Source organism: Arvicanthis niloticus, unplaced genomic scaffold, assembly GCF_011762505.2.
Source record: "Arvicanthis niloticus isolate mArvNil1 unplaced genomic scaffold, mArvNil1.pat.X pat_scaffold_216_arrow_ctg1, whole genome shotgun sequence".
NCBI classification, from domain to species: Eukaryota; Metazoa; Chordata; class Mammalia; order Rodentia; family Muridae; genus Arvicanthis; species Arvicanthis niloticus.
In genome coordinates this window covers 81832-106832 of record NW_023045887.1, presented here as the reverse complement: position 1 = coordinate 106832, position 25001 = coordinate 81832, and the positions used below count along the sequence as shown (strand labels likewise).

The following is a 25001-nucleotide window of genomic DNA, read 5'->3' as shown; positions in this document are numbered from 1 at the left end:
ATACAAGCCATCTAGGTGGGGCTGTGACTGGAGGAAGTGAGAAATACTTTGTAATGAAGGTATAGGGGACAGTGACTTGGTAAGACTACATTTTTGAGAAAAATGTTTGTACTGAGTAATTTCCATGGCTATTAACCTTTCAGGGTGGGTTTCTCTGGAATGTTTCACTATTCTTATGTTATGTATCCTTGGCAACCCCTCACACCCTCCCCACTCCCCTGGTTTGTGGTTTTCCTCTTTAAAAGACCCCTTAACCCGTCACTCGGGGCCAAACCTTGTTCTTGAGAGAGAGCTTATGGTTTGACCACTGGCCAACTTCCCTAATAAAGCCTCTGCTGATTGCATCCAGGTATGGTTTCTTGTGATCTTTGGGTGGTCATGATTTCCTGAGACTTAAGGAAGGGTGTCCCGAGTATGGGGGTCTTCACCCCATCCCCTTCCCACTCTCTCCACGTGCTCATGGCTGGCCTCTACTTCTCTACTTTCTCTCTCTGCCTCTACAAGCATCTACTACCCTCTTAACACTCCTTAACATGCCCTGAATAAATGCTGGTCCTCCAGGGGGAAGGGATGCCTTGATATGGGCCAACTAAGACCTCCCATTCCCCCATACCTCACTACACCCTAATAGAACATATTCTTCTTTTCCTTTATCTTTTTATAAATACATCACTATAAGCTGAACTTTTGTTTTTAAAAAGCCACTTAGGAAGACCATGTGACCAGGGGTCAGTTGACAAGGAAAAGGGAATGAAAGGAATAAGAGCAGGTACTGTATGAAGGTGACTGAGATCCATTGTGCACACATATGAAGGTGTCATAACCAAGTCCATTGCCCTGGATAACGGACACATACTGGGAAGAATATAGTATCTTGTTTTGTTCTTTGAGACAGGGTCATTCACAGAGTTCTGACTGTTGTAGAACTCACTATGCACACCAGGCTGGCCTTGAACTCACAGAGAACTGCCAGTCTCTGCCTTCTGAGTGCTGGGATTAAAGGTATTTTTTAAAAAGAGAGGCAGAAGAATAGAACAGAAAGAGGAGAATATTACTGTGGTGAGATCTCCCACAAGGGGGAAAGGTCAAGCTTGTGGTTCAGTTTCAGAGTGCCCTGGGGAGTGCCTTGGCTCGCCCCCTGCCACAAGTCAAGAGCTGTACTTTGCAGAAGCTGCTGCAACCACAGGACTGGAGTCCTTGCCATCCAGCAAAGTGAACCCTTTACCTGGGCTGCTTCTGTGCTTGGGAGTGGTACTGATTCCAAAGTTCTACACAACATTCTCAAGCCCAATTCCATGTAGCCCTCACATGTTGGGAGAAGAGAGAAAGATTCTCTCTCAAATTAGTTCTCAAAATTGTAATTCCAAATGGACTGCTGGAAAGCACGTGATACATTAAGCATGTGAGAGAAAAAAAAGGGGGCAAAATGAATAGAAGCTGTGGCCCACAGAATCATGGCTGAGCATTGCAGCTGCTGGGCTTATTTGATATAGGCTAAGTGAAATGATGCTGACTGTGTCCATGGTGACAAAGGCTGAATTTACATTTTAATGTGAGGTTATGGAAAATTAGAAAGCAACATTGGAGGGTGTGTGTGTGTGTGTGTGTGTGTGTGTGTGTGTGTGTTTAATGAGCTCCCTAGATATAGAACTGTAAACAGTGCAGCAGCCAACAAAGAATTCAATACAAGAGTTAACATTCAGCCAAAGGGACCATTCAGAATGCAGACTAGAGAGGCATAAAGACACCAAGTGCAGGATGGTAAGGTGACTGACATCTGTCACCCCATTGATCTGAAGGGCTGACTCAACTCCTGTGGGTCTGGTCTCCTGAAGCCTCCTGGGTGCATGGCTGTGCTTATGGAAGTGCTTGGAGGGTCTTTGCACCAAGAAGAAGGGCACCAGATCCTTCCCCTCACCCCAGAAGGCTGCTGGTTCAGACCTGAAGCTCCTCCCAAGTCTCTCGGTTCTGTGAAGCACACCTGTGTCCTCTAGTGGGAAGATTTTTAACTTCTCTGAAGTTCTGCTACAGATCTTCTCCCTGCTGGAGGATCTCACTGGGTGGTCCTCAACTCAGTGGATCTGGAGCCTGGGGCTCAATGAGGCAGGGGCAGACTTGCAGGAGTCAGGCTTCAGTCAGACACAGCTGTGAGCACCCTAAAGTCACATCTGTCTTCTCTGCCATGCTGTCCCTCTGTCAGTCATCTCCTTCCACACAGACTGCTGCTGGGTCTTTCCACTCTCCTGAGGGTATGCAAGGGTACAAAATTTCCAGGCTGTGTCACCAGCAGCTTCACTTACTGGAAATCCTCTACTTCTAAGAAACACGGAGTTGCCCACAAAAATTTGTGAGAAAATAATGGAAGGTGGTGGTGGATGGGATTGAAGGTAATATTTAAAATTGGTCCTAAGTCCTGAATAGTTTCTAGACCAGGAGGATGGAACCAGGAGGTCAGACTTGAGAATCTGTGTAGATACATGCAGACTAAGTTCATCAAACCAGCACATCATACTGGATTGGGCCTGAGGCAGTACCTGACCAGGATCCTCAATTAACTTATAATACCCCAGGTGGTATTTTAGCTAGTGACCAATTCATAACCTGCCTCCTGGCTGGTCTCTGCAAGGCTTCCTTAAAACCAGTGGGGTGGAGAGATGACTCAGAGGTTAAGAGCACTGACTGCACTTCCAGAGGTCCTGAGTTCAAATCCCAGCAACCACATGGTGGCTCACAACCATCTGTAATGAGATCTGATGCCCTCTTCTGGTGTGTCTGAAGACAGCTCCAGTGTATTCATATATAATAAACAAATAAATCTTTTTTAAAAAACAGTAAATTTTTTAAAACTCCAAGAGGTCACCCAGGATAAACAAGAAAACCTACCTTACAAATGTCCTGTTACAATACACTAATTTAGACCCTGAGGACCCACAAAGTAAACAACTCCTGATGACCTACTCTCTTCCCAAAGCTATTCCAACATTAAGGCCAACCTCAGATGCTTGGAGAAGGTACACCTAACTCTACAGGCCGAAGTCTTGCTGTTGGCCTTTAAAGTATACCACGAGAGAGATGAAAAGGCCCACAGACAAAGGCTGGTAAAGGGTGCACAACCAGCTCTTGCCACTACTCAGACTTTCTGACCTTCTAAGACTCAGGAGACACCGGGCCCCTGTTTCAAATGTGGTCAAAGAGTCACTGGTGCCCTATCCCCCACAAGCCACCAAGGCCATTCACAAAGTGCCATCAAGAGGGACATTGAGCTGTTGATTGCCCTTATGCGGCTCAAGACAGAAGAACATCACTCCCAGATCATCCTCCAGCCAACTGAAGGGGACTGACCTCCTCTGACCCGGCTACTTCCAAAACCACCAAGGAGCCTAGGATGGTCATTATAGTAACTGGGCACCTCATCTCTGTCCTCTTGGACACTGGGGCCACTTAATTGGTCCTGACAGGGTTTTGGAGATTCACCCTTCACTCTCATTTTCCTATTGTTTAAGTCCCTTACCAACCTTACCAGACCCCACCACTTAGTTGCATTTTTAGGAGTGTTCCTTTCACCCATTCCTTTTTGGTAGCACCAATGTGTCCTGTCACCTTATTGGAAAGGGATCTTCCAGCTAAACTGGCAGCCTCTATTTCCTTTGCTCCCTCCATTCACCTAAACCCAAAGTTAACAGCAACCCCTCTCCTCTTTCTTCTAGCCACCCCACTTACTAACTCTAACATTTTCTTTCCTTTCCTTTCCCAGCCTCTCAGGTAGACCCCCGAGTCTGGAATGTTCAGAATACCTCTGTTGCTAAACAACATTCTCCTGTTGTTGTCTGATTACACTCTCCTGTTGTTCCTACTGGTACATCACCCAAGTTCAATACCCCCCCTCTCCTGAGCCTCAGGACCCTCAAGTCCCATAAAATGGATGACTCTATTTTCTCCAAGGGAAATAACTGAGCCAATGAGGCAGCTAGAGCTGCAGCTCTTAGGGGCCTAGTCTAGTCTCTCCCTGCCCAGGATATTCTTGCCCTACAACCTACATTCCCTTCTCAGTCCCTGACACTGATCAAACTCTCAGCCCCTGATACCGGTCAATCTCTGTCCTATCTTCACCAGCTCTTTCATGCTAACATCCAGCATTATTTTGTTAAAAAAAAAATCTACAGCCTACTCCTGAGGACTTATATTTCTTAAAATCTATTACTGCCTCTTGCAAAATCTGTCAGATGTCAGACTCCAACTCCAGATATCCTAGCACCCCTTTTCCTAACCATCAGGCTAGAGGTTCCCTTCCTGGAACCAACTGTCAACTTGACTTTTTCCACATGCCAATGGTCAAGCATGCCACATACCTCTTGGTCTTGGTGGACACCTTGGGGTAGGTAGAGGTATTCCCAAACAACAACAAAAGGTCTCAGACAGTCTCTCATCTCCTCCTTTGAGACATCCTTCCCCAATTTGGAGTCCAAACCTTTTTCCAGTCAGACAATGGTCCCAAATTTACTTCCCAGGTTTCTCAAACTCTATCTAAAACCATCAGAATGCCCTGGCATATTTATATTTCCTATCACTCCCAGTCTTCAGGAAAGGTAGAAGATCTAATTGTTTCATAAAAATTTTTCTTGTCAAACTGTCACAGATGCTTCACCTTGATTGGGTAAAACTCTTCCCCCTGACTCTTTTTAACTTATGGGCCAAGTGACCTCTTTCCATCACACCTTTCAAACTCATGTATAGACATCCAGTCCTAACTCCTGGTCTTTCACCCAAATGCTCCCACATCCCTGATCATCTACTTACCCCATTACTATGTCACCTCCGCTCTTTCCTATGGAACTTTGTTGATCACCATCTTCAAAGGTGACACGCTGTTCCCTGCTCCTGCCTGTCAACATTGGAGAATGAGTTCTTCTCTTTCCTCCAGATAATTGACCCTCATCTCTCTCTCCTAAATGACAGGGCCCTTTCAAGGTAATCTTCATGATGTCTTTCTCACTGGGTCCACATGTCTCACCTCAAACATTGCACCTCTCCAACTCAAAATGACGCTTTTTCCTACACATCGACCTCAACAGACCCCGCTCTCTTAAGAGGACTCCAGGACCACCCACCTTGTCCCCAATCCTAGAAAAATAAGACTCCACTCTGGGAGCAGTTCTCAACACCACTGCATTACATATGAGCTTCGCATCCTCCCCCTGCTGTTCATTTCCATCCAGGGCAGCCCTTTTATCTTGATATCAAAGGTTTGAGAAACCCCCACTGATAACAGTCTTTCCAAATAGGGTCAGGAAACTGCTCCATAGCAGGAGGCCAGGAGCCAATCCAAATTGCTGTCACCACTATATCTACCACTCCATCCAAATACATCTTTTTGTATGCTTCCTCTTTGACCAGACAAAAGATGATTGTAAAAAATGGCCAGACAAATATGGCTGCCCATATAGTCTTGCCAGATACATATGCTAGGGTCATCTCATCTATCAACAATGCAAGACCTTCTTCTTCTTCTGTATTCAACACCCAGTGAAATCCCAGGTGGGATGGATAAGCTCTCTTAAAAACCAATCCTGGTCCCCATTGAGGACTGTTCACATCCAGACATGTTTCAATTGCCCAATCTTTAGGAATTGGAAAAATAGGAGAAGTAATCAAACACTCCTCTAAGGTCCTTACTTTCTTGACATACCCCTCATAAATGGTACTAATTTGTCATTTTGTCTTCAGCTTGAGATTCTGACCTCAGCCCACCACCTCTTTAATGTCACCCAACCTGGCCGCTTTAAATATTGCTGGCTATGTGTTTCCCTGAAACTAACTCACAATTACCACTTACCACTTCTCCAGTGACCCTGCAAAGTAACCTCACCTCACGTTTCATCAGCTGCCTCAACTCTGGTGATGCCATGACCCCATACCTTTTCTCTATCACTCTTTATTTGGCATAGCAGATTGTTTCAAGACATTCTGTAGGAACACTAAGCTCCTTAGACTGCAACAGAACCATAGCCCTCATCTCTGCACAGTGCCCTGCAGCCCAAAACCTGTCAATTCTCTTTGGTACTCAGGTATATCATCATCTACTTGCCAGGTGGCTAGGAGTTTGTACATTCATGTTCCTTTTTCCTAAATTACAAGTAATCCATGGAGAAGAGCCTCTACCAATCCTGGTTGTAGATTCAATACCACCAGCCCAACATAACAAGAGGGCAGTTCAAATCGTACCACTCCTAGCTACTGTGGAAATAACTCTCTCCCATTGCCTTTCCTAAAAGAACACATAAACCTGATACCTCAGGCATGGGCTAAAAAATAATCCTCCAGGTCTGGCCTCTCACTTGCCTCCTGTTCTGGTAGGTCTGAAAGCTACTACTAAGCCCTATCAGGGTGAGGCCATCTAGGGAATCAGGCCCCACATTAATAGCCTTCACGATCATGGGTTCCTGATTCCCTCTCCTTCTCCCTGGAACATACCTGTGCTGTCAATTAAAAAACTTGGAAGACAAAATTATAGATAAGCACAAGACCTAAAAGAGGTAAACAAAAGGGTAGATGATATCCACCCAGCAGTTTCAAATCCATATATACTCTTGACATCCCTACCACCTGACAGACAAATTTATACAGCCTTCAACTTGAAAGGTGCTTTCTTCAGCATTCCCCTAGATAAGAACAGCTAGACACTTTTGCCTTTGAATGGCAAGACCTGGAGAATGGATTCAGCAAACAGATGACTTGGACAACACTGCCACACAGATTTAAAAACTCTCCTGCCATTTTTGATGAGGCTCTCCACCAGGACCTACATGAGTACAGGCAGACTATGCTGTTGCAGCCCAAGCTGCCTCACGCTTGGGCACCAAAAATGTAGGAAACCGCTCTGCCCCAAGCTTGGGGGCCAAAATGTCGGGGATCACTCTATCAATGTTAGAGCCTGCACTGCCCCAAGCTGCTCAGGTCTGTGGGTCGGAGTTCAACAAGAGAAAGAGTGAGGACGGTCTCGAGGAATGGAGACCAGACAGAGTGTGATTCAATCCTGTTTATTCTTCAGTCTCTCTTCTTCTCTCCAAGTCCCTAGTTCCTAGTCCCCAGTGCCTCCAAGTTCCAAGTTCTTTCTCCAAGTGCCAAGTGCCTAATTCTCTGTTGCTTTCTTCTGTCTCATGTCTAATAATAATTTCTTCTGTCTACCTCTCGCCTTTTATATGTCTCACTTGTAAGCCACACCTCTAAGTCATGCCCTTAAGTCTTATCTCTAAGTCACACCTTAAGTCATGGCTCTAAATCACACCTTTAAGTCTCACACACCCAAGGGAAGATCCTGGGTATCTAAAACAAGATGCTATCAGAGTGTGCTCACCTGTCGTAGGCTGTTGTAATCAAGTCTCTTGTCAGGGTATATGGCTCAAGATGGCTGCAAGGGTGATAGCCTCCTTCTGTCGGCTTCCCACACTATGCCACATGTTTCTTTGCTCTAGTATGTGGATGATTTGCTTTTAACTAACTGATGTTGACTCTTGAATGGAAGCAACCAGGTATCTTCTAGAAACACTGCAAGGACTTGGGAATAAGGTCTCAGTCAAGAAGGCTCAAATCTGTGTATCTGAAGTGACCTTCTTTGGTTTCCAGCTCAAGGTGGTCAAGGAAGCCTTTTTCAAGCCCATAAAAAACCATCCTAGCCATCCTGACACCTAAGACCAGGTGTGAAGTACAAGAATTCCTGGGATCAGTCGGTTTTTCTGGATACTAGGTTTTGCAGAGATAGCTAAACCACTGTATAAGGCCACGGGGTTGCGGGTGGGCAGGAAGAAACTTTCATATGGACAAATGAAAATGAGAAATCTTTCCAAGAATTGAAATTAGCACTGTTATCTGCCCCAGCTCTGGCTCTGCCTGATGTGACTAAGACCTTCCATTTGTTTGTGGATGAAAGTCCAGGCATTACCAAGGGGTACTGACATAAATCTTGGGCCCCTGGAAACCAGTAGCCTACCTGTGTAAGCAATTGGACCCAGTAGCTGTAGGGTGGCCAAACTGCTTGAGGATTATAGTGGCTACTGCACTGCTAACTAAAGTTGCAGGTAAATTAAGTTTGGGACAGCCTCTAACCACAACCACCCATCATGTCATAAAGGGCGTTCTCAAGAGCCCCTTTACTGTTGGATTTTAAATGCCCAGCTAATTTCCTATCAGTCTCTATTGCTTAACCACATCTGAGTATCCTTGGCCACTAGTACCTCACTGAACTCTGCCACCCAGCTATCTATTCTGGACTTGGGAATCCCACCAATACATGACTGCTTTGAAACCCTTCAACATGTACATGAAACCCAGCCAGACCCAACTGGTAGGCCCTGGCTTAGTGAAGATTTCACCATGGACATTCATGGAAACAGCTACATGGAAGACAGCAACAAGTATGCAGTGCCAGGAGTGATGTATTTGCATAAGACATTCTGGACAGCTCCTTTCTCAAGTGGGACATCAGCCCAAAGGATAGAATTAATAACCCTTATTGTGGCACTTAAATCAGGCAAAGACAAGGTGGTTAATATCTACACTGATAGTTAATTCACATTTTCCAGTGTGCATATTATGGGGTACTATATCATGAAAGGTGACAATTGACTTTAGAATGAAAGACAATTAAAAACAAACAGGAGATCGTAGATATCCTAGCTGCTCTATGGCTCCCAAAGAAATTGGGAAATCATACACTGTCCCTGACATCAACAGGGACAGACCCCAGAGACCATTGGTAATTATAAAGCAGATTTCTGGCTAGTAAGGCCACCAAACTGCCTCTCCTACATTTGCCAGTGACCTTCCCAGACCTGATCCTACCTAAACATACAACCTACTCCAAAGAAAACTACCAGGCTCACCAACTCCTACCTAATATGTACACAAAGGATGGATGCCAACATACAACAGATAGAAGAAAGATTTTACCAAAAACTTTGGGCAGAACTTTTGCTCAAAATTTCTATGCCACCACACATCTTGGAATAAATAAGATGAAAAGATTAATATCTAAAAAGTTTTTTTTTTAATCACAAGGCTACACAAGGAATTACAAGACATTGTTACTAGATGTCATTCTTGTCAATTGACAGTCCCAGGTCCAAAAATAACACATGCTAAAAGAGAAAGAGGAATCTCCTCAGGAGTCTATTGGTAAATAGACTTCACTGAGATAAAACCAGGAAAATTTGGTTGCAAATATATTTTAGTATTTATAGATTTTTTCTCAGGATGGACTGAAGCATTCCCTACTAAGAAGGAAACTAATCAAACTGTAAGTAAAAAATTCATCAAGGAAATAATATCTCCATTTGGAACTCCTGCAGACTTGAAATCTGACAATTTAAAAATGTACTAAGTACAAGGCTAACAGTGTAACAGATGAACTGCTCTTAGGACAAGATAAATTTTATGCATTCCTGGCAGGAACAGGGTCCACATGCACTCAATATTGTGGTGATCATAATTGCCTTCATTGGGTATGTGAAACATGGGCCCAGAGATGGAAATGGACTGTGATCCTTATACTGATATAGAGCTCATTTGTAATTCAGATTGTAAGATTCCGAAGACTTGTAATCCCTTGGTTATGACTCTCAAATCTTGGAACATTTTCTCTCCCTATGCTGACTGGAGAATTGAATACATCTGGGGATTCAAAACTTATATAATAGGACTAGACCCTGGAATGATTTTTATGATCCAATGATTGGCAAAACCCAGTTTTCCATGCCTAATGGGACCTCTGGCACAAATACCAAAACCCTGGGCCCAGGGACAAATATTACCACTATCACCCCAGGCATTTCCTCAGATCAGGCCACCTTCTCAGATTGTGCTCCATCCTTTTGAGGTCCCTGAGATCCTTTATTACATGGGGTTCCTTAGTCACCACCATAGAAGCCACGTTCAAGTGGCTTAATGCTTCTAGACCAAATATGACTAAGGATTGCTGGGTTTGTTTAGCTCTAAGCCCCCTGAATATATAGGAATAGCTACTATTGACCCTTAGACCTTCCAACTTTTCAAATTACACTGACACCTATCCTTGGGAGACTTCCATCTCCTTGCTGGACATACAAGGAAATGGTACTTGTGTTAGGTCTTATAAATATCCACTGACAACATCACTCTATTCAGGTGGTTCACTCTATTCAAGCTAATAATGTATATATGATAAACTTGTCTGATTCCCTTAGAATAATAAAGACTAATCTTCTAACAGCACTCAAAGGCACTTGATTTGCATGGACCACAGGCTTTTCTCTTTGTCAATCTGTGGCTCATTTCACAAATAAGCAAGAGCCTAAATTATGTATGCATCTTCATGTGGAACCACAAACCTAATTTTATGGAGGGACATTAGGGTGGGATCACATGGATCTTTCTCCTAGCCCTCCCTCTAGGAGGGCTGTGCCCTTTTTAATGCCAATGTTGACTGGGATGAGTATTGTAGGATCAACAGGAATAGGAACCACTGTTCTAGTTACAGAGAAACAGAATTTCCAGATGTTAAGTGAGCAGGTAGATAAAGATCTGGCTCAATTACATTCAGCCATCTCATTTTTAGAACAAGCAGACTCCTTAGCTTAAGTGGTCATGCAAAACAGACAAGCATTAGACTTGCTGTTCATTGGGAAAGAGAATTATGTATGACCCCAGGGGAGCACTGTCTTTTCCATGCCAATCATTCTAGGGTAATTAGAAACACTTTGGCAGAAGTTAAAGCCAGCCTCCTCAATAAGGAACAGGACAGACAACAAAATATGAATTGGTTTGAAAGATTATTCAATTGGTCTTCTTGCTTAACATTCCTAATTACTGCCTTAATAGGCCCTTGTGTGTTCTACTGTTAATTCTAACCTGTGGCCCATGTCTTATCAATGACCTCAAATCCTGCATCTGGAAAAGGATCTAAACAGTTAAACTCATAGTTTAAAATTCACTATGGTTATTTAAAGAACAAAAATTTGACTCTAAGTTGCAAGCTCAAGAGGGAATGATGTGGTCTGACATAACTGTAGCCATTTTGTAAGTAGACTCCATTTTGCTCACAAGTTGAAATTAAGTTCATCCACTTTTTAAGAATTATCTTTAAGTGTCACTAAAAAATGTTATCAATAGCCAAGAAGTTATGGTTTAATTACTTATTGCTTTAGAAACCTGGTCCTAGCTGCTTGGAAGACAGTCTTCTCCTGTTTGCCTTCACAACAAAACAAAGAAGTCTCAGGCCCACCTAAATGCTGCCATGCATCCTGCCATAATAATGGACTAAGCCCTCTGAACCTGTAAGCCAACCCAAATTAAATGATGTCCTCTATAAGAGTTGCCTTGTTTAGGGTGTCTCTTCATAGAAATGAAAACACTAAGACAATGTCTTTAATCTTAGGAGACAGAGGTGAGCAGATCTGAGTTCAAGGCCATCCTGGAACACAGCAAGTTTCAATTAAAGAAAAGCTTAAGTCCAAGTGTGGTGGTACTGCCTTTAATACCATCATTCAAGAGACAGACTCATGTAGATCTATGAGTTCAAGGTCAACCTACAAAGAAAGTTTCCAGAACAGCCAAGCTTAGGCAGTGAAGGGGTTGAAAAACAGAAATCTGGTGATAATGTAATAGAATAAGCCCTACTCTAGCTCCAGCAAGCATCAGAACTCAGCAGCTTGGTCATAAGGCTCATTTGCTTTAGTGTCGAGAATAGAAGGGGATACTGGGACAACTGATGCTGGTTAGCTACTGCTAAGAAATTAGTGGTGATTAAGAAGAGACTAGCACTTACTGGGGTGAAAACTTCTGGAAAGTGTTTTCTGAGAGCACAAATAAGCTATATCATATCTATGTATGATAGATAAGTTTTGATCTCATACTGCAGCCAGACATTCTTAATGGGTAATAACCAGCCAAGGTTGTACTGGTTTTGAAGGCATGGAGAGCAGCTAAGGTTGGGAGTCCATGGGTGAAGGTGTACCCTCACTTGAAGTTAAAAGGCCAAGACTTGAAGGGGTCATGCAAAAAATTGAGGATTGGCATCATGAAGAGTGTCTACGAGAGGTTATTGGTGAAGCCTTGTAGCCACCTGTGGCCATGGATCAACTGGGTTCACCTGAAAGGGGGGCTTGAAATGAAAGGGGGATGGAGGGTGAAAAGAGATGAAGCCAAGACAAACTTCTCTGATTAAGGCTCAAACCTTTAATGTTCAGCTCTCAATTTAAAGGGGGAGCCCCACCAAAACCCTTTCTTGTTTCAGCTGGAGATGGGTGGGGGAACCCATCCTTGGTCACTGCCACAGAGGGGTGGAGGAACCCATTCTTTGTCACAGCCAGAGATGTCTCAAGGCAAGCCCAGGGGCAGTTCTGCTTCAAAATCCCATGTAGCCAAGGTGGGTAACTCCATCTAGATCCTATCACTTGTTCTGTTGTGGTAAACAAGGACTTTCTGGCCTGCTCAAGGCTGGGGGAAGGGCATAAAGCCTAGTTGCAGTGCAAAACCCCAGGGTATTAGAAATGCCAGTACCATGGGATGATCACCAAGAACAGCAGCAGCATTATAGTGGAGTCAACCAGAGCCTAAAGTGCTACAGAGACCAGAGCTGGAGAAGCAATTCAAGCCATTTGGAGGAACCCAGAAGATCCTGTGTGGATCCCAGGCAATGGAACAAGAAGCTATAAAATTGAAGTTACCTTGGATACCCTAAGACATCAGAGATGTCAGAGATGTGGGATACCTACTGAGGAAAGCTGCTAACAGCAAGTGGAACCAGCAAAAGAAGGTGAAGTTTGTTGCTGCTGAATGCCAGATCAGCCAACAGCAGCCAACAGGATGCAAGGAGTTAGATATTAGATATAGCAATACTTTTCAATTAATAAATCCCAATGGCAAGTTTCTGCTACCCACCACAAAGGTTTACATTTCTGAAAGGCACACACACACAGTCTTTATATTTTGATATGCCTTAAACTGTGCAACAGCTGGGCCACTTCCTAGCCTCCACATGGTTAATCCACCTCCTTCTGATAATCCCAAGTTATTACTTACTAAATTTTATATTTTTCATTGGCTTCCCTGTACTCAGAAGGCAACACTATGGACCATACTCTCCCATCTCCTATGTGGTGGCTATGCCTCTCTGTCCTCTACTCTTCTCAGGCATGGTATCTCCTATCCTTCTCTTTCTCCCACATGGTGGATCTTCACTCTCTGCTCTCTCCATCCCAAACAAGAGAATCCTAAAAGTTCCACCTCTGTCTACCCTGTCCAGCCATTAATAGTGGGCATCTTTATTTACCAATTAGAACAAACTGGGGGCAGAGTCCCTCAGTATCTTACATGCAGACAGTTGTGTAAACCACTTTGGGAGCTAAAATTAACCTTAAAATATGAGCAGCATTAGGTCAGACTCACTACATTTCTCTTTTTTTGACCAATTAAAAAGTGCCATATATATACATATATATATATATATGTATGTATACATATATGTATATATACATGTGTATATATGTGTGTATATATATATATATATAGAGAGAGAGAGAGAGAGAGAGAGAGAGAGAGAGAGAGAGAACATAATTATAACAATTTTGTAAAATGTAAAGCATGATGTATACTTATAACATCCAGTCCACCATATTTGGCAGTTTATATAAAGCATTCTATCATCTATCCTAACTTAAAGAGTTTGCAATTCTATACCTCAATTAGGTTTGAGTTTACCTTGTATTATCAAGTGAAAACCATTCTTTCAAATCTAGATCATCTTCTTTAATGCTAAACAATTTAAGTTCAATTATGAGATTATAACTGGTCTTCAACCCCATTAGAGATCTAAGAAGGACTTACATATTACTTGAATATGTAGAAAGCACAAAAACATAGCTTCCAAAACTTGTACAATTTATAGAGATAGCTGAATACTGGCAGTCCTCAATTTCTTATAACATTAGAGCATCTGTCTTTAGCCTTCTCATCCAGAACCATCTGATAGACCTTAAATGCAGCAGGACTTATGAAGGACTAGCTTACTCTGTCTTAACAGAGCTTAGCAATCAACTATCCTGAATTTAATTTGTACTTTTTCAGGCAGTATTTTGTCTACAGAATGAAGGTAAGGTATTTCTTACCCAGTGGCTAGCTTGACACAATTGAATCAAGTCCAATTGGAGGTAATGATGCTCAATATCTTCTTTGAAGTGGGATGGGGCACTGTCGAGGACAGACATATTTCCTAATCAAAAGATCTATTAATAAAATTATTTTAAATGTCATATTCTCTGGTTTTCTGATGGTTTTAAAGACTATTTAACTATATATAATATATCTGAGCTTTTTTGTTGTTTTTTTGAGACAGGGTTGCTCTGTATAGTCTTGGCTGTCCTGGAACTCACTCGGTAGAGCAGGCTGACCTCGAACTCAGAAATCTGCCTGCTTCTGCTTCCCAAGTGCTGGGATTAAAGGCGTGCGCCACCACTACCTGGCATATCTGAACTTTTAAACCTTGACTTCTCTTACCTATTTACTATTTGAATAACATTGAAAACCCTTTATTGTAATAAAATCAGAATCTCATATTACCATGAATTTATTATCTGATCTTTTACTTGTATTATATAATCATCCTAAACAGTGTGTAATAGCAGCTATTAGAAGGACTATTAGAAGGACTGTGCCTAAACCTTGTATTCTTAAATGAGTAGCATAGTCATAATGCCTGTCTGAGAACAACAAAATTAAATTTGTATTAATATACAAGGATTTATACCAATGCAAACCTTAAACCTGTATCAATATATAAATTCTGTACCAATGTAAGAAAATATAACTTCAATGCATCATCTAAATGTAAAGAGTTCTACCAATGTAAAATTGTAGCTATAAAATGTTTTGTTTAAGAGTAAATTTAGGGAGCCCGCTGGCTTCCTCGGAGGGGGACGGAAGTGCGCTGGGGACTCGCCGCCCTGATGTAGCAGCGTGGGAGGGGCCGAGGCCAGCGCCATTTGTCCACCAGCCGCCCCGATCGATCGGGCGCCTGTGGGCTCCGCAGGAGTAGCCGCATCAGCGGAGACCGTGCGCAGCTATTCCCTGGAGCACGTTCAAGCTTTGTATTAGTTTCCATTTCAACAAATGATGGCAGAAGCTCCCAACATGGCAGTCCCGACTGGACAGCAGGTGCTAGCAGAAGCTCCTAACATGGCAGCCATGACTGAACAGCAGCTGCCCGCAGAAGCTCCTGCCCAGGACCCGGTACCAGAGGCTCCAAAGAGAAGGAAAAGGAAAACCAGGGCAGCAGAGCTCCAGGAGCCAGTGGAACCCAAAAAACCTGCTGCGACAAAGAAATCCGGCAAGTCCACAAAAGCGAAAGAAAAGCAAGAGAAAATCACAGACAAGTTTAAAGTGAAAAGGAAAGTGGACCGTTTCAACGGCGTCTCTGAGGCCGAGCTTCTGACCAAGACTCTTCCTGACATTTTGACCTTCAGTCTGGATATTGTGATTATCAGCATTAACCCAGGATTAATGGCTGCTTACAAAGGACATCATTACCCTGGGCCTGGAAATCACTTCTGGAAGTGTCTGTTCGTGTCAGGGCTGAGTGAGGTGCAGCTGAATCACATGGATGACCACACCTTACCTGGGAAATACGGCATTGGCTTCACCAACATGGTAGAAAGGACGACGCCAGGCAGCAAGGATCTGTCTAGTAAAGAGTTTCAGGAAAGAGGCCGTATCCTAGTGCAGAAACTGCAGAAATACCAGCCAAGAATAGCGGTGTTTAATGGAAAATGTATCTATGAAATTTTCAGTAAAGAGGTTTTTGGAGTAAAGGTTAAGAACTTGGAATTTGGGCTTCAGCCCCACAAGATCCCACAGAAACTCTTTGCTACGTCATGCTGTCTTCCAGTGCCAGATGCGCTCAGTTTCCTCGGGCCCAGGACAAAGTTCATTACTACATTAAGCTGAAGGACTTGAGAGACCAGCTGAAAGGCATCGAACGCAACACGGACATTCAGGAAGTGCAGTATACATTTGACCTACAGCTTGCACAAGAGGATGCAAAGAAGATGGCTGTTAAAGAAGAAAAGTATGATCCAGGCTATGAGGCAGCGTGCGGTGGCGCCTATGGTGAAAACCCATGTAATTGTGAACCTTGCGGCTTTGCTTCAAATGGGCTAAGAGCCAACAGTACGCAGCCGGGAGAAGAATCAGCTCCTGGCGACATTCCGAATGGACAGTTGATGGCGCAGTCGTTTGCAGAGCAGATCCCTTCTTTTAATAATTGTGGGACACAAGAGCAGGAAGAAGGAAGCCATGCTTAGGAAGATGCCTCTCAGCTCTGGCTCAGTGCTGCAGTTTTAATGCAGATGTCAGAACGTAGACCCTCAGTTGACAAACTGAAGTGTTTTAGTGTTGATAGTACTTTACGCTAGTAGTGTAATTATATACGGAACAGTTCTATGGTAGAGTCAACTGTATGAATCTATGTAGTTTGGAAAGAAAAAATAGGGTGTTTTGTACTTGAGTTTTGTATTTGAATTACCCATCATTCCAGCTTTTTATATACTATATTTCATTTATGAAGAAACTGGTTTTCTTTGAGAAATCACTTTGGTCTATAATTTTAAAAAAGCAACAGTTTGAATATTTATAGTTGATTCTTCACTGTGCATACCTATATATGCCCTTATCCCTTTAAATGCCTAGGAAGGGCATGCCAGTAAGAATCAAGCTGGTGGAAAGGCAGATGTCTAGTGTTTGAAGCTGGGGGTGAACTCAAAATCAACCCCCTGGGTTGCGTCACACACAGACCCCCTTACTCTCCCCGTAGTGTATGTGCCAGTTGCTTGATAATAGAAACACAGTATGGCCGTACCATACCTGATGGGGCCTGCCGTTGGCCTCTGCCCCTTGTGTGTTAATCCTCTCAGAGGCAGAAACAGGTTCCTGAGAACGCAGTGGAACTTGGACAGCTTGCCACTCGTCTGTTTTACTGAATTCCCCGTCAGTGTTCATCACTGTTTTAATTTTATGCTTGACATGGAAAGTGATAAGAAATGAACTTTCCAGTGAGCAATGAAATGCTGCAGGTGTTTGATAATCCTGTTTAAACTGGTGCTGTGTACATGGGATGTACTAATACAGAACTTTTCTTGCTAAGAAAAGCTAATCATTAGTCAATAATTTAAAATTTATTGTTACTGCTATTGATTACTGCAGACTAAGTGAGCCTCATGAAAAAGTTGATTGGAATTTGTACCTTTGAGGTTGCTAATGCATTTTCAATGGTGCTACAGATAGCCCACCAGGGCAGTGGCTGTTAAACATGGGTATTCAGAAATGCCTAGTGCATTCACTTGTGACCTCTCGCCTGTACTCCGACTTCATGCAGACCCCTGGAGCATGCTGGCTTTGCAGTATGAAATGTCCACGAGGGTTTTGTATTTTTACTGAGGTTATATAGCCTGTTCTGTGAATAATGAGAGAAGCAGTTTCTTGGTAGAAATTTTAACATGCCTTTAGCTGTGGCAATGATGTGGCAATGTCTCCTTCTGTCTGGTCAGGCTGTGTACAAGCCCTGCTATTTGAAAGGTGCACTGCACTGCTGTTTACATGGGCGTTTTATGCAGGTGCTTTCAAGTGCCTTGCATCAGGGATTAGGATCAAGTGAACTATTTTTTTCCATGGGACCATGGAAAGCATGTAGTATTGCTAGTAGGTAACTACTGTAGCTTTACCATGGAGAAATACCTTTAAATTATAACTCTGGAGAGCACTGCGAGGACCCTCTGAGTACTGTCCTGGTGCTTTTCCTTGAACGTGGTGAGTTGTGAGTGCCGGTGCCCCCTGTAAGGTGCTCCCTGTACGTGACAGGGTGGGTTTGTTTTCATTAAATAATACTGAGATTTAAAAAAAAAAAGAGTAAATTTAGTAATCCATCCCCATATATCTAATGTCTCATATTTATCCCCCTTTATCTTTTCAAGTCCTTTTCCTTGCTTAAGAAAGAAACGATAGAGAAGAGGAAAGGAAAGACAGAAATCTCTGAATCTGAGTTCTCTATTTAGATTCCATCCTGTCCAAAATAATGATTGTTTTCAAATTATTCTTTAAAATGTCAACCTATTTATAATTTATAAAAATAACCATAACTAGATACCCAAAATCAAGGAATCAGGATGATGACTCTCCATGGCTTCTTCCTGCTGAATTGGGGCAATGAGTATTTTTTTAAGGGTCAGGGAGGGGTAGGAAAATTGAAATTTTTGGTTAGACTTAAAAGAGGCTAGCTTTGGCATTCGTTATCCAGTCTCTGTGTGTTTAGAAGGTTCAGGGCTTTACTGAAGTCCTGACTGGAACTGTCTGAAAGGCTGGATGAACCGATATCATTGGGAATCAGCACCTATTCCTGAAGGTGTACTGGGAACAAGTCTCTGGAAACAGCATCAGTTGAGGTAGGGAGCTGGAAAAGCCGGTCATCTCAGCATCCTCAAGGATGAATCTCATCAGAGCTGTATCTTGGTGCTTCATTCTGCAATATATGAATCTTACAACTAAACTTTTAGTTCTATAAATATATTTGTATGGATTTCACAAGGTGCACAAATCAGCTAAGGATGAATATTTATTCCTTGCTTGAGCAGGTGAAAGACAACTGTCTTTTTTATGAGTTACTTTGATCAATAACCAATTGTAATAAATCTTCATTTATGCCACTTGAAAGATGACATGATGAATTTTAAGGAGTTTGTAATCAATAAGATTCATTGTCTAATTATAGCTGAAGTTTTGACTAGAGACATTTTTATGTCTAAATCAGTTTCAGGGCTGATCAGCAATTTATGTTACCTGTCCTCTTTGGTCTTTTGAATATTTCTTTCTTGTCTGTAGCCAAGATCTTCATGGAGTCTCTCCCTATCATATCTGATCCATATTACTCAGAAGGGGTCTAAAGCCTTTTCTCCTTTCCTGTTAACACAAATACATAGTCTCTCTTTCAAAATAGCATATCCTTGGTCTAGCAACCGAAAATAAATTGGTTCAGTTTATCAACCTTTATTTTCTTATGCCCTGCTCTACTCTGACCTCTGTCCCAGGATTAGTAATGTCATTACTACCACCAAACTTATAGTCACCTTCATTTTGATAAAATCAAAGCAATTAAAACAATTTTGAACAATTACTATCTGTCGAGATAGGGTTTCTCCCTATTCCCATGCTTTTGTTCCTACATTTGACATCAAAGGCATTGATTCCTCCCTGCTAAGATGATTAGTATCTATGGATATATAATTATAACCCTTTTCTCTTTGTATAACTCATACAATTACCACTATTTCTCCCATCTATCCTTAAGACAATATAATTTCTCCTTATGCCTCCCTTCTATGGAAATTAGTATCCCTTTAACACCCTATAAAACATTTATTACTTAAAAACATTTAAAGCAATTACCACTATTTCTCCCTTCTATCCTTAAAACAATGTCATTTTCCTTTATTCCTCCCTTCTCTGGAGATTACTATCTCTTTATTATTATGTTAAGATATGGTTTCTCCCTATCTCCACGACTTTGTTCCTACATTTGAGACCAAAGGCCTGGGTTTCTTTCATTCCTCCCTCCTAAAAAGATTAGTATCTGTGGATATATTTATGCCCCCTTTCTTTTTATATAATTTGGATTAACTTCCTTTCCTATATATTTAACTTTTATCAAAGTCACTCCTATTTTCTGTATGAACCTATTATTAGGCTGATTTATGAATGCGTGCTATGATAAGATATCCCAGAATTCCCAAGTTCCAAGAATTCAGTTACTTGAGAAGCCTTGATTTTTTAAATTATGAACACCTCCATTCCTATCTTTTCCTGTTCTCTGTGGCCTGATTGTCCCAGTAGGATCTCAGAATTCCCTCAGGTTGGAGAGAACTATGTGGCTGGCTCCACTGAGAACACAGTTCTCCCTGCCTTTTAATCTTAAAGGGAAGGCTCATGTATTCCATTGGGTAATCTCCAATTAATTTTTAAGAGCGAGTTCTTTATCCACATTGGGCAAAATCTATAGCCACACTTATCAATTAATAAATCCCAATGGCAACATTCTTCTACACACCCCAAAGATTTATATTCCTTAATGAAAGGCACACACACAAAGCCTTTATATTGTGATATACCTTAAACTGCATAGCAGCTGAGCCACTTTCTAACCTCCATGTTGTTAATCCACCTCCAGCTGATAATCCCAAATTATTACTTACTAATTTTTATATTTTCTCTTGGCTGCCCTGGACCTACTTTGACAGCAATCTGGGCCGAACTCTCCTGGCTCCTAAACAGTGGCTATGCCTTTCTGTTCTTCACTCTTCTCAGGCATGTCATCTCCTTTCCTTCTCCTTCTCCCACATGGTGGATCTCTGCTTTCTCAATCCCAAACCTGGAAACCCTAAAACTTCTGCCCCTGTACTCTGTCCAGCCACTGGTGGCCAGCATCTTTATTTACCAATCAGAACCAACTGGGAGCAGTGTCCCTCAGTATCTGACATGCTTACTTGTGTAAGCAATCTGGAGTACAAAAATTAACCTTAGAATACCAGCAACATTAGGTCAAACCCACTATAGTTAGAGATTGGAAGGGGGCTTTGACATTGTACATTGAGATGTAGAGTTTGGAGTTTGACCAGCTGGTTTTTGGTCTTGCTTTGTTTCAGTACTCCCTCTCTATGACATTTTGGAATAATAATGTTTATCCTGTGCCATAATTATGTTGGAAGTATGTGATCTCCTTTTTTATTTTGGTTTTATAGGGGATTACAGTTAAAAGTTTGCATCAGAACAGACTTTGAACTTTTAAACATTGATGAGATTCTGAAAGACTATGGGGATCTTTGAAGTTAGACAAAATTTATTTTGCATTATGCTATGTTTAAGTCTGGCCCCACAGACTCATGTTTTAACAATGGGCGTCAAGGAGTGGAAAGTGCTCATATAATTATGCTTGTCCCATAAGGATGGGTACTGTTATGGGGTGTGGCCTGGTTTAGGGAAGTGTGTCACTGTTGGGGTGAGCTTTGGAGGTCTCCTCCTATGCTCAAGCTCTATGTGTTGTGGAAAAGAGCTTCCTCCTAGCTGCCTGAGGATACCAGTTCCTCTAGTTTGTCTTCAAATCAAAATGCAGAACTCCAGCACCATGTCAGCATGCATGCTGCCAAACTTCCTACTATGATCTTAATGGACTAAACTCCTTGAAACTGTAAGCCAGCCTAACTAAATGTTTGCCTTTATAAGAGTTGTCTTGGTCATAGTGTCTCTTGATGGCATTGGAAACCCTAAGACAGCAGCTTAGCAGCAGCCAAGGTCCTGAAAGGAAAGAATTCTACCAAAGCTTGTGGAACTCTGAAGCTGGAGGCCTTTGGTTAAGATACCTACAGCTTCATTTGGTAGTTCTTGCCCCAAACCCAGCTCCAGAAGTTTGTAGACATGAGAAAGAAGAAAGGGTATCTAGGAGTTTAGGAGATCATAGGTCACCACTGGAAGAAAGTATGGTCTCCAGGGAGTACAGCAGGTGAGAAGGGAACCTTATCAAGTTACTTTTTTGATATATTTTGTTTCCTGCAAAACATATGACTCCGTTTACACAATTTGTTTCCTTGTCTTCCTCTTCCATTGTATTTCTCTAACAGTATCTAACAGCCAATTCTCTCTTCCCTATAAACACACTTGCAACTGTTTTCAATTAACCTTTGATCTCCCCACACGCACAAAAGCAAAAACAAACAAACAAACAAACAAACAAAACCAACCTTAAGAGGTCATTAAGGGGCTGCTATCTAAAATCCCAATTTAGGATGAGACAGTTGGCTGGCCAGTCCTGGTTACATCTCTAAAATAAAGCTTGCTTTAATTAAACAGTTATGGATTTGGTCTTTGTCCTAGTAATTTTCAGGTGTAACAGTGTGCACATGTTCTGTCTGCATGTATGTATGTGTACCACATGTGCGCCTGTTGCCCCCAGAGGGCATAAGAGGGAATCATATCCCCTGAAGCTGGAGTTAGAAATGCTTCTGATTGACCATGTCGATGCTGGGGATTGAACAAGGTTTTCTGGAAGAGCAGCCAGTGCTTATAATATGGCAGTCCAACTCTCCATCTTCAAGAACCAATTTGTTTAAGGAAGAATCAATGTTCTACATCAAGAAAAGATTGCCTCAGTTCATCTGAATCTTTCCCAGAGTTCACCATTTCCAAAACCACTGATGGTCCTGTTAGAATTGTCTGGTCAGCAATCTACCTGCATGGCAGCAGTCAGCTATGCAGTAGCTCTCTGTTTACATCTCTATATACTGACTTCATCCTTATGAAGAAGTATCAATTAGACAATAGGGACCACAATATCCAGTGGACTGCACTAAGCTGGTCATGCATTCTGACCATTGAGGAACCATTTCCACAGGCCTACTCTGACCAGTGACCTCACCAAGACCAAGTGAACACTGTCAAAGAAACACATTTCTAAAAATGATGAAGTAGCATGCTTCTGAGACTTAAAAACACTGAAAAATAGACTTGTCACTATATATGACTTCCAAGGGATTTAATCATTATCTTATTCTTTGTCATATGCAGAGATAGCAACAAGAAGTTAGCAATAAGGACCATGCTGTTCTCAGTACACTGAATTCAGTTTCCTTTTTTGGTAGCTGTAATTTGCTTGGCATGTTATCAGTTTCCCTGGTAGTCATTCTTCCTTTCTCTTATATGCTAATGATCCTCATTTGTTATCAAATATATTTAAATTAATTTTAATTTCTATATCCAGGAACCTCTATCTCTCAATCTTTATATTTTAATAAGGTAACCCTTCCAAGATTATTACTTTTAAGTCCAGACTAATTCAAGCAACTGTTTTGCCAATGTTGTATTGTCCTGCTACAGCAGGTTGGATCATCAGCATGGAAAGTTCACATCATTTTATCCATAATCATTTTGTTTCTTCTTTTATTACAGGTAGGATATGGATAATGAGAGTTCCTAATGTGTGAGTGTTAGCCAGGCAATTTTGAGACTATGGTGCTTTCCTGTTGCACATACATACATGAATTCACAGAGTGCCAGTATCAGGGATTAAGGAAAAATTATATTTTATACATGGAAAAAATAGCTCCTTAGGGAGGCTTCATTTTACAACTATATGTCCTCCCTGCTTACAACCATCCTGTATTCCCATGACACCTGTGGTTCCTTTGTGAGTTTGTCAAAGAATTTCAGCTGTCAACACTGTGTGGGAAAAGGTGGTTTACATGCAGGTCTATGTGTCCACAAGATTTAGGAAGTCCATCCACTCACCACTGAACCATTCTCTTGCTCTAACTCCTTAAGGGCAGGGACTTGGTTTCTACTTTGATGTCTCCCAAGAGCTTACACATCAGTAAATATTGCATTTCGTAATCACTGAAGCAATCAGTTAAACCATCAATTTGTCTTCCTTCTTCCTCTCAGGTTGGGTGTGTGAACCTTTGTTCACAAAGGTACATGAGGAAGGACTTGTCTCCTTGGGCCCTCAAGCAGAATATGCAACATTTCTACACTGCATCCTTTATCTCGCCCGGTGTGGAGTAGGTCCTTGGAGCCACTCCAGGATGAAAGGCAAGGTTCACATTATGTAATGAATCTGCTACCCCATTTTAATTTCCAAAACTTGTCAGCAGGTGTGGTCCATTCCAAGGCAGGGTGGAATGCAGTCTATTCTTGGGTAACAGCTCACATTTTAAGGGCTAAGCATTACTTCAACCTTCAGCCAATCCTCTGAGCAGAAGTGAGTTGAGAGCCTGCTCACTTTATTGAGGGCCTGGGAGAACCACTCATTCTCAGGCAAGATGCCTTCTTTAACAAGAGAGTGTGGAGAATGGGTACAAAGCCAAGGAGAGCCTGACTAAACTGAGTCTTGCAATACTCAAAAACTAGTTCTAAAGCCTTGGCAAAATTTTTCTTCTTGGCCTGACTTGAGCTTTCTTTCCTCAGGCTAAGTGCTAGGATTAAAAACTATACCACTTCACCTGAACAAACCTTATAGTCTGTTTCCATGTTTCCTTTTTGAAAGAGGAGGACTGTGGCTCAGTTGGTATGTTTTCTTAGCATGCATGAAGTCCTGGATTTGATGTCTTCATCACTGAATAAGCTAACATGGAGGCCATTCTGGTTACAGGGGATCCACCACACAGCAGCTGACTACTATGGGTTGTGGGTTAACTCATGGGGCTAGCTTTGTTGGGTAGCAGGTTGACTATGTTAGTTCCTACACATTTCAAATCATAGTTTTGAGGCAGTTTTATGTCATGATTTCTAAATTGAAATATTTAAATGAAATGTATCCTTTACTTCCCACAATAACTCTCTGGGGCAATGCATTAGCTACTTTTCACTGTTGTGACAAAGCACCTGATGAAGAGACTTAAGGGAGGAGGAGTTTATTCTGGATGCTGCCCCTCACATTTAGGGTATGTCTTTAACTTCAGTTTAATCTCTAGAGAAAGACACCTTCATGGACATGCCTAGAAGTGTGTCCTCTAGGAATTCCAAACCAATCAAAATGAAAACATAACTGTCACAGATATTCAACAATAAAACCAAATAAATTTAGCCTTTAAATTTTGGCTATAGGCTTTACCTAAAGAAGACTCTCCCAAGAAGGGGGCTTGGGGATTGACCTTAGGTGTAACTCACAGCATTAAGGATATAGAACATAAAATGGCTACCTCCTGTAGCCAGACAGATCCCCAAGTAGAACAATAGAGACACCAAGCCACTCACAGAACTTTCAATCCAAGAAACACAGGCATAGGAGCTGGAGCAGAGACTGAAGGAATAGCCAACCAATAACCAGCCTAACTTGAGACGTACCCCATGAGCAAACACCACTCTGTGACACTATTAACAATCTTTGCTTATGATTGCAGTCCAGAGCACAGCATGACTATCCTTTGAGATACTGCACCCAG

General features: G+C 42.0%; 1 protein-coding gene and 1 pseudogene across 1 annotated transcript in view; one reads left to right on the top strand and one right to left on the bottom strand.

Annotated features, from left to right (window-relative positions):
• Window positions 1-25001, bottom strand: part of LOC117701717 (transmembrane epididymal protein 1A-like) — a 43748-nt gene that overhangs the window by 6166 nt on the left and 12581 nt on the right. The gene's annotated exons all lie outside the window — the stretch shown is intronic.
• Window positions 15021-18722, top strand: LOC117701718 (G/T mismatch-specific thymine DNA glycosylase pseudogene; annotated as a pseudogene).